We start from the raw sequence: 8995 nt of genomic DNA, 5'->3' as shown, positions 1-8995 counted from the left end.
TAAACTGTAAAGTAGTATAGTAGTACCTGCCAAAATATTCATTTCTTTAGTGCTGATTTGTCACAGCTCTCTTTGTTCCATCTTGATTGATGGTTGTTCTATCCACTTGAAGCAACACATTCTGGGAAGCACAGGACCAATCAGTGACAGCTTCCTGTCTCATAGACATTGTTGAACTCCTATAGTGCTATCCCTTGTAGTCCTGGATGTTCTAGAATGGATCCCCTCTACCCCATGATGAGGTGCTATTACTATAAAGTGTAAAGTACATGAGCTTGCTGGGATATCTAATGGGTGCAACTGAGAGTGTTGGTAGAATGTTGATTGAAGCAACAACTGGAAAGAGGACAGCTGAGGAGATTTTGGAAAGAAGATCTAGGGGCATAAGAGGGAGAAAGAGTTCCTCAATACATAGGAACTCATATAATCATCAGGATGAGTTTTAATTGTGTATATTAAGCTCTCGGAAGAGATAACATTAAAGTGGTAACTGTGAAATCCCTCTTCGGAAGAGGTTTATACCTGTCCTGACTCTCAGAATGGATGTACTTGAACAACCAAGGCCCAGTTCAGCAGGGATGTAAGGTGTGGGGGTGGCAGGTGAGTCAGAACTGCCTTGTCATTGTCCATGGAAAAGCATCACAGCTGCCTCACCTGCTTACACCCAAGGAGGCTCTTCTTATACCCACTTTCTTGGGCATAAGGAGAGCCTCCTCATAGGTAAGCAGGCGGGGCAACTGCGGTGCTTTTCCGTGGACTACGATGGGGCAGTTCTGCCTCACCTGCTGCCCCCACACTGCACATCCCTGCATTTCAGACAATACTTTCCTGCCTGAGGGCCCAATCCTATCCAATTTTCCAGCACTGGTGCTGCTACAATGCAGCCCAAAGGTAAGGGAACAAATATCCCCATACCTTGAAGAGGCCTCTGTGACTTCCTCCCCACCAAAGGATGCAGTGGATGCCCCATGGGCACAGCTGCACTGGCACTGGAAAATTGGGTAGGATTGGGCTCTGAATTGGCTCCATGTAACTAAAAGCTTGTGCTGCTTGCACATCTTGACATCTCCCCTCTGTTCCCAATTATAATTGTGCAAGGAGATGATTTGTCTGAACCGCCCTGCTGAACATGTTGGCAGACAGTCATGCATCTAAAACAGTGGTTCTCACACATTTAGCACCGGGACCCATTTTTTAGAAAAAGAATCTGTCAGGACCCACTGGAAGCAATGTCATGACCAGAAGTGACATCATCAAGCAGGAACATTTTTAACAATCATAGGCTGCAATCCTACCCAGGATTAAGTCCCATTTACTGTTATTGTTAAAAGAATAGACATAGCAGCTTGTTAAAAGTACAGGTCTGTAACATTTCCCCAAATGCAGTCACATACCATGAAGTCCAATATATTCAAAATAAAATATTGAAATGAATGGGGATCCACCTGAAATTGGTTCGTGACCCACCTAGTGAGTCCTTACCCACAGTTTGAGAAACACTGACCTAGAAGGTTGGCATCTGAACTGCCTCCATACATGACTCATAGAACTAACTGGGAAGCAATAGAGAGGACAGGAACATGCAGTTTACATATATCTGTTGACATGTCATGACATGTTGACATGTCATGAAGAAAACACAGGTCATGGTTCAGGATGTAGACTCACCTCCCTGCATTACAATCTCTGCGCATGAACTGGAGATTGTCCATGACTTTGTGCACCTTGGCTCAACGATCTCCGACACTCTTTCTCTCGATACCGAGCTAAACAAATGAATTGGTAAAGCAGCTACCACGTTTTCCAGACTCACAAAGAGAGTCTGATCCAACAAGAAGCTGACGGAACATACCAAGATCCAGGTCTACAGAGCTTGCGTCCTGAGTACACTTCTGTACTGCAGCGAGTCATGGACTCTTCACTCACAACAGGAGAGGAAACTGAACGCTTTCCACATGCGCTGTCTCTGATGCATTCTCGGCATCACCTGGCAGGACAAAGTTCCAAACAACACAGTCCTGGAACATGCTGGAATCCCTAGCATATATGCACTGCTGAAACAGAGACACCTGCGTTGGCTCGGTCATGTTGTAAGAATGGATGATGGCCGGATCCCAAAGGATTTCCTCTATGGAGAACTCGTGCAAGGAAAGCACCCTACAGGTAGACCACAGCTGCGATACAAGGACATCTGCAAGAGGGATCTGAAGGCCTTAGGAGTGGACCTCAACAAGTGGGAAACCCTGGCCTCTGAGCGGCCCGCTTGGAGGCAGGCTGTGCAGCATGGCCTTTCCCAGTTTGAAGAGACACTTGGCCAACAGTCTGAGGCAAAGAGGCAAAGAAGGAAGGCCCATAGCCAGGGAGACAGACCAGGGACAGACTGCACTTGCTCCCAGTGTGGAAGGGATTGTCACTCCCGAATTGGCCTTTTCAGCCACACTAGATGCTGTTCCAGAACCACCTTTCAGAGCGCGATACCATAGTCTTTCGAGACTGAAGGTTGCCAACACAAACAAAGTTGACATGTCTGAGCTGACCCACTGTTGCTAGGCTCTGAAACAGAGGAGATGTTACGCTTTGGATCAGCCTTTTCCTGTGGAATGTATAGTGGCAATGATTATTCCCTCTGTATATATAATCCGCTCCACCTTATACTTGTTGAAAAGTGGATTTAATCTTTGCCACTGTTGGAGTATTATTTTTGTCCTCAGAGAAGAGAAAAGGACTTTTGTAAATATTATATTATAATATATTACATATTCATAATACAGTATTGTACAGTATTATATATCTACCAGTAAGTATGATTTAGTTTTATTAAGATAGAAATATATTTGCCCTTGTTGGCTTTTAGTTAGAACAATTTCTTATCAGGTTTTTTTCCAAGATCAAAGCTGATGCCATTCCAATGTTTTCTCTGAAATGTATGTGAGAAGTGGAGGACTTCTCCTAATGCACTTCAGACTGGGGACTTGTGCCACATTTATCCTTAAATTGAACCCAATTCATTTACTGTTTCAGTATCACAAGCAAAGTGGGAGGTTATGCAAATAAATGAAATAAATAAATAAGACATGAGAAGGGGCAGAAAGGAATTAGGAATACCTGTATATAGGGGTCAGAAAGGAATTAGGAATACCTGTATATAAGGGTCATGTATAATCCGTAATACAAATATGATTTTTAATACAAAGATCACTGGGAACATTTTTTTTCTCCTGTTAGTACATCTGTTGCAGTTAGGATACAAAGTGATAAATGTCTGCTGATAGTTTTACCATCAGCTGACTCATCAGTGATACATTTTAGTTTCTCAAAATGTGAGGAGGAGGAGGTGTTTTCCAATAACTTGGTAACTAGATTCCAGTTTTACCTACGCAGTGGCCCAGGGCAAGTCACCATCTCTCAGGCTAGCCTCCTTCACAGAATCTTTGTGAAATTCTTGTAACAGCTGCACTAGCACCACTGTGCAGAACTCTGTGTTGAAACACAGAGTCACAGCAGCGCAGATTTTAGGGATCAAGGTACCTGAGTGAACTGGGCAAAGACATACTTTTGTATGTAGTTTTCTTATGTTTAGCTGGGTGGGAGCAACTGTTCCTCTTCACCCCATGAGAGTATCTTTTCCAGTGGCTATTTGCTGGTATCGGTCTTGTATCTTTTTCTAGACTGTGTGCCACTCTGGGACAAAGGAAAATTTTTTACCTGTTTTGCTACATAAACTGCTTTGATAACTTTTTGGATGCTGAGAAGTGGTATATATTCTAAATAAGAATAAAAAAAGATTGTGCCTGTGACATCATGTTATTTATTCGCAGCACAAGCAACTGTCTGTCTACAAGCTTGCACTCAGTGTTTCTCAAACTGTGGGTTGGGACCCACTAGGTGGGTCGTGAGCCAATTTCTGGTGGGTCCCCATTCATTTCAGTATTTTATTTTGAATATATTAGACTTGATGCTACCATGGTTTGTGACTGCATTTGGGGAAATATTACAGACCTGTACTTTTAACAAGCTGCTATGTATATTCCTTTAACAATGATAGTCAATGGAACTTACTCCTGGGTAAGTGTGAGTAGGATTGCAGCCTAGGATTGTTAAAGATTTTTCTGCTTGATGATGTCATTTCTGGTCATGTATACTTTTGGTGGGTCCTGACAGATTCTCATTCTAAAAAGTGGGTCCCGGTGCTAAATGTGTGAGAACCAATGCTTGCATTCATCCCTCCTAATTTCACAGAGATGTGCATATAGCAGTTTCAAGGGGGAGGGACAATTGTGCTTGTGATCTCACAAACAGATCTCCAAATTCTACTCAGTCTTTTATTGTGCTTTCAGTTTTTTCATTCTTTTGCAAGCCGTGGGTGGATTTCACCTTTCATCTTGTTATTAGCGATACAGTACTTCCTTTTCCATCACTCTCTTGTTCCATGTTTACATCCTAATGCTGCCCTGAGAAACAAATGAATACCTTTTGGAACATTTGACTAGTATTTTGACGTGATAGGATGACACCTGTTCAGATGTATGTAAGCCCCAGAGAGCATGTGCGACGTGGTGCTGCTCTGTAGCCTTGTTCCATTTTTCTTCTTGCAGCCACTCTGCGGTTCCTTGTCATCTTCGGTAATCAACACTCATGAAAATATATCTTTATGATTTCCAGCCAGCTTCTGACAATCTTGATACCACATTTTCCTGTTGAGCAAAACATCTTTTCAGGGTGGTTTGATTTAGAAGTATGGGCCAACTGAAAGGAAATGAGATGCAGTCTGGCTGCGTTTGCTGTCATCAAAACCGAATCAGAGCAGCAAAGCAATCAGTTCTGACTTGCTTGGGGCCCAATTTAAAGTGCCATTGCCATGATTGGGTCATACTGCATTAGAGGTTTAGGGAGAAGGGTATCCATCTGTTGTAGAGCTACCGCCACAGGCATCTTTTCTGTTTGCAAGCGCAGCTTCCAAGATCAGTCTAAGAAATGGAACCTGTTGTTTGTTCCAGTGACTGTCAGATTTTGTTGTGAACTTGACCTATGGCTCTAATTTAATCATAGTTTGTATACTAAGGGGGTTAATATTAATGGTAAGGAAAACACAACTATAGTAAATATGGTACTTATCCATGTTGAAGGTTCAAAGCACTTCCCTCACTAGTCCTTGCAAGTGCTCTGTGAGGTAGATAAATGAGGCCTCAGAGCAAGAGAGTTTTATACACATGTGTATAAGGGCAGCCTCCTCATACACATCCACCTCCTGAGGCTGCCCATTCTCAGCCACCCCTTCTCCTTCTTGTCCGTCTCCTCCTAATTGCCATTTGAAATGGGTGTAGCAAACTGCACACCTGCCAGTGCACTCATTCGTGAGGCTCTCCCATCAACGCCGAGATATTTGGCATTATCATTTTGACCAGGTGGCCGCACTGCAGCCCCAGCTGGCAGATTGTTTGGTTGCCCCACCACCCCCAGGGTGGTGACGGAAACCATGGGCTGCCTCCTTTCCCCAGACAGGGCTTCATCACACTCAGTACTGGGCGAGCTGCAAAGCTAGTGTTAGTGCCCCTGTATTGCCGATAGGAAGTGGGGGTTGAAGCTGAGCATGAAGAGAATGTGAAGCTCCCACATGGGAATGAGAGGGAGCTGGCAGCCCCGGCAGCAATGACAACACCATCCATGTGGAATACACCACTCTGTAATCATCCTCAGCTGAGTTTAACAGGTCAAGATCCTTATATGGTCATAGTTCTGAAGTTGTGGTGAATCCACAGCGGGTTCAGGATGGACTTGTATAGTAGAGTAGAGTAGAGTAGAGTAGAGTAGAGTAGAGTAGAGTAGAGTAGAGTAGAGTGGACCATCTGTTAGTATACTGTGAATGCTGAGTAGCAGACCTGGCTGAAGCCAGAATAGCCTTTCTTGTAATGCCCAAATTCTGCTGCATACCTTTTCTTTCCTTTCCTGTGCAAGCGCTCTGTCGCCCACCCCCCCCCCCACTGCCATAGCCTCCTCCGACACCTCCATCTCCCTCCTCCTCTGCTGTCCAGCTCAACCTCAAAATTGACTGGGCAGAGACGAAACAGAGTGAAGAAGTTCCTTGTCCACTTCTAAGATCTTCCATGCCTGACATGTTTTGAAGAAGCACCAGATGGCAGAGAAGGTAGGGAGTGGGAGGCAGCAGTGATTGTCTTGTAGCCCCATCCCACTGTCGCCACCACCATTGCCTTCTCACCCCCTCTGCCTGGTGTCTCTTCAAAACTGATTGGCCAAGGAGAGCCTTAGGACTCTCAGGATCCTCTGTAGCCAGTCTGTTTTGAAGAAACACTGGACAGTGGAGGAGATGAGGTGACAGCAATAATGGTAATAACAATAATTACCATTCAGACAGCAATAATAACCTTCAGTCTCGAAAGACTATGGTATAAGCCTACAGCACCCAGTATTCCCAGGCGGTCCCCCATCCAAGTACTAACCAGGCCTGACCCTGCTTAGCTTCTGAGTTCAGACGAGATCGGCAATCTTCTTGCCAAGAAGGGTTGGAAACAGAAATGTAGCATTCCCTACCACCTTCTCCAACTCTGCTACTGCAATTTTTGGCACATGTCACTAGATGAGGATGACAGTAAGCAAGAAGGGCATCCTCCAAGGACAGTAAGCAAGAAGAGGATGGGGTCAGTGGCTTGGAGACCAGGGCAGGGTGCAGGGGTGCTCCCCATCAGTTGGCCACTTCCATCAGCCTGCTGCTTGAAGCAGTCACCTCATGGATGGGTCAATCCTGCTGCTCCAAGTATACTTCAGTAATTTTTGTTTGCCAACTTCAAGAAACCCTTTCATGCCAATCTGTCTTTTGAAGAACCCCTACATTAGTGATTTTTCATCTCATAGCATTCTGATAAGGCGCTAAAATTGTCAAGGCACACCATTGGTTTTTTTACAATTGATAAGGCACACTGCAGTGTCAGTGGGGGCTCACATCCCCCAATGACCTTTTTAATAAATGACCCTCCCCCAAAAGTCTGTGTCACACCTGTGGACCATCCACAGCATGCCAATGTACTGCAGCACACTGGTTGAAAATCATTCCCCAACATATTGCCAAGGATTCTGTGGCATTCATTGGCCAGGCACCGCTTGACCTCATTACCCCACAGAATCTAAACTCTATGTTGGGTGACTGTGAAAAGCAGAGGAAGGCTGATAGTGATGAGCAAGTTGTCTTTCAAGGAAATTTGAATGCTATTACTGATCTTCTTTGAGATTGAGAAACCTCTTGATAAACTTGCGAGGTTCCTCTGGTGCCCAGTTTGAAAACCACTGCCCTAGATAATGCAGGTAGAACACAAGATTGTATCGAGCCTAGGAGTGCAGCACAGACATTTCTAGGGCGCTATCCTAACCCACTTTCCAGCACCAACATAAGGGCAATGCAGCTCCGAAGTAAGGGAGCAAACATTCCCTGACCTTGAGGAGGCCTCTGTGACTGCAACTCAACTGCAGGATGCAGCACATACCCCACTAGCACAGCTATGTCAGAGCTGGAAAGTTGGTTAGGATATGGGCCCTAGTGTGCTAGCCACTTTTGAAGCAAGTTTTCCTATTCATCTTCCTTACCAGGTTGCATGACAGGTTGTGTTCCTTGTCAAGTGTGTGCTTGCACACATGCACATGTGTGTGTGCCCGCAAGTGCGCATATTTGTGCCATGCCCTTGTCACCTCCTGAAATGTGAGGAAACAATGAAGCAAGATGAAGAATAATTGGCAAAGGAGATGGGATCAGGAGGGACAGTCTTGTCAATAACTTTCTGTTGCATGAGTCTATTGCATGATTCATCAGCATGCAACAAGGAAATGTGGCATTTGCTTCAGAAATTGATGTGTGAAAGCTGGGTGTGTGGGACAGGCTGGGTGCAATTGAATATTCATACACGAAGGGCAAAATTGGAAAACACTATCTGCACAACAGTTTTAAGCTGGTTTTGTCAGTCATCCTTTTTTCCCCAAGAAGACCCTGGGAGTTGTAGTTCCAAGGGCAGGAACTTTAACATAATTATCAACACCCCTCCAAACTATAATTCCCAAGGTTCTTTGGAGAAACCGTTAACAGTACAACTGGTGTAGAAATGTTAGTTCGTAGTATAGACAATACCTTTCCTAAATCTAGAGTCACATTACTGGGATAATTATCTTCTTTCAAGACTCTAGTATTCAAAATGTCTCCTGAAATTAGAATTGAACTTTCAAAACGGGCTGTGCATATGCGTGAGTGCTTGGAGGGGGGGGGCAGGAAGAGAATGAACAATGTTTCTGCCATTAACGTTGTTGAAATGAGCCAGAGGTCACATATCTGAACTGCATACATTTCATTGCGTAGGAGGCCAGGGGCTCAGCTTGCTTGTCTAAAATTCTACATTAATGGAAACATTTTATTAAAAAGAAGGAGAATATAGATTGTGTTTCTATGGTTTCGGTTCCAGGAAGCTATGTGGCTAATCACTCATTTCAGAACTATTAATTTTATCTTGTTAATATTGGATTTAATATTCTCAATATATAACGATCTTTCGATCTTCATAAAAATTCTTCTAACCTGACCTAATTGCATTTATGAAGATTGGATTCGCTGATGCTACAGATTTTAATCCTAAAAGCTATCTATGTCTGTTGAGAGAGAGGGTGTTAGTAATGGTATCTCTTTCCTCAACTACTTCCATGTATTAAGAGAAGAAGAAAAAAAGACATTCATTCCTGGCAAATACATTTTTCCTCTTGCTTTAATGGCAACGCCAGTTGCACGATAAGCTTTAATATATATTTTTCTGCTTCTATTTGGCAAATGGTTAACCTGAATAATAATATTGTGTATATATATATTTTGGAGACAAGGACCACATACATGCAGGGCAAGGAGGCCAGGGCCCTATAGACTGCCCTTCCTCTTCCCTTGAGAAGAGGGCTGCTATAACTTTTATAAACCAGTAGGGTTTATAGACCAGTAGGGTTTATAAAAGTA

This window comes from Tiliqua scincoides, chromosome 1, assembly GCF_035046505.1.
Source record: "Tiliqua scincoides isolate rTilSci1 chromosome 1, rTilSci1.hap2, whole genome shotgun sequence".
In the NCBI taxonomy this organism is placed as follows: domain Eukaryota; kingdom Metazoa; phylum Chordata; class Lepidosauria; order Squamata; family Scincidae; genus Tiliqua; species Tiliqua scincoides.
This window is presented reverse-complemented; position numbering follows the sequence as displayed.